The sequence below is a fragment of the Periplaneta americana genome, chromosome 4, assembly GCF_040183065.1.
Source record: "Periplaneta americana isolate PAMFEO1 chromosome 4, P.americana_PAMFEO1_priV1, whole genome shotgun sequence".
Classification (NCBI taxonomy): domain Eukaryota; kingdom Metazoa; phylum Arthropoda; class Insecta; order Blattodea; family Blattidae; genus Periplaneta; species Periplaneta americana.
The window spans coordinates 39,073,719-39,074,444 of NC_091120.1; positions in this window are offsets into that span (position 1 = coordinate 39,073,719).

A 726-nucleotide genomic window follows, 5' to 3' on the forward strand; every position below is an offset into this window, starting at 1 on the left:
CATTGAAAGGATCAATTGCTCTCCTGAAGCATCACCTATATTCGAAATGAAACCAAGTTCATTAGCATTCTTTACTTTTTTGTAACACTTGCCTCTCTAAAACTAGGTATATTTCCACCAATCACAAAATGTATTTGCAGCTCTTTACTTGTAGGAGTTTCATTGTCAAAACAAAATTAATGGTTCACTGAACTTGTAAAATTTTATGTGGTTAAGTACTCTTTGTCCCTTGTGGCAGCTCACGAATAGTGAGAAGATTTCTCAATTTTCTATATTTCTGTCGTGTGTAGCTCAAAATATGCCTCCTTATTCTATTCTGATTCATCGGAATATATAATTGTGCCAGTTATTTTATTAATATTAATTTTTCAATTTATATTAAATTGTCTTTAATTTCTTTACTATTCATTTCATCGAAGAGGGTAAGACCAACTTCTAAGAAATTTAATTTCATTTGTTGCAAGTTCTCTTCTATCATATCTATTCAAGGTCCAATTTTCCGACCCATACACCAGCCATTACTTTATAAAACTTTAGCTATGTGAAGTGAAGAAGCTATAATGTATATTTTTGGCCGATCGTGTTTTTTAACAACCTTACCGATGTTGTTTGGTAGGCCTTGTAAGTTAAACTTACAACACACGTGCGGTAAGTAAATAAATCAAATCAACTGTTATTTATTTACTTAAAAGTAACGAACTATCAGTGTCGCGCATCACTATGCGC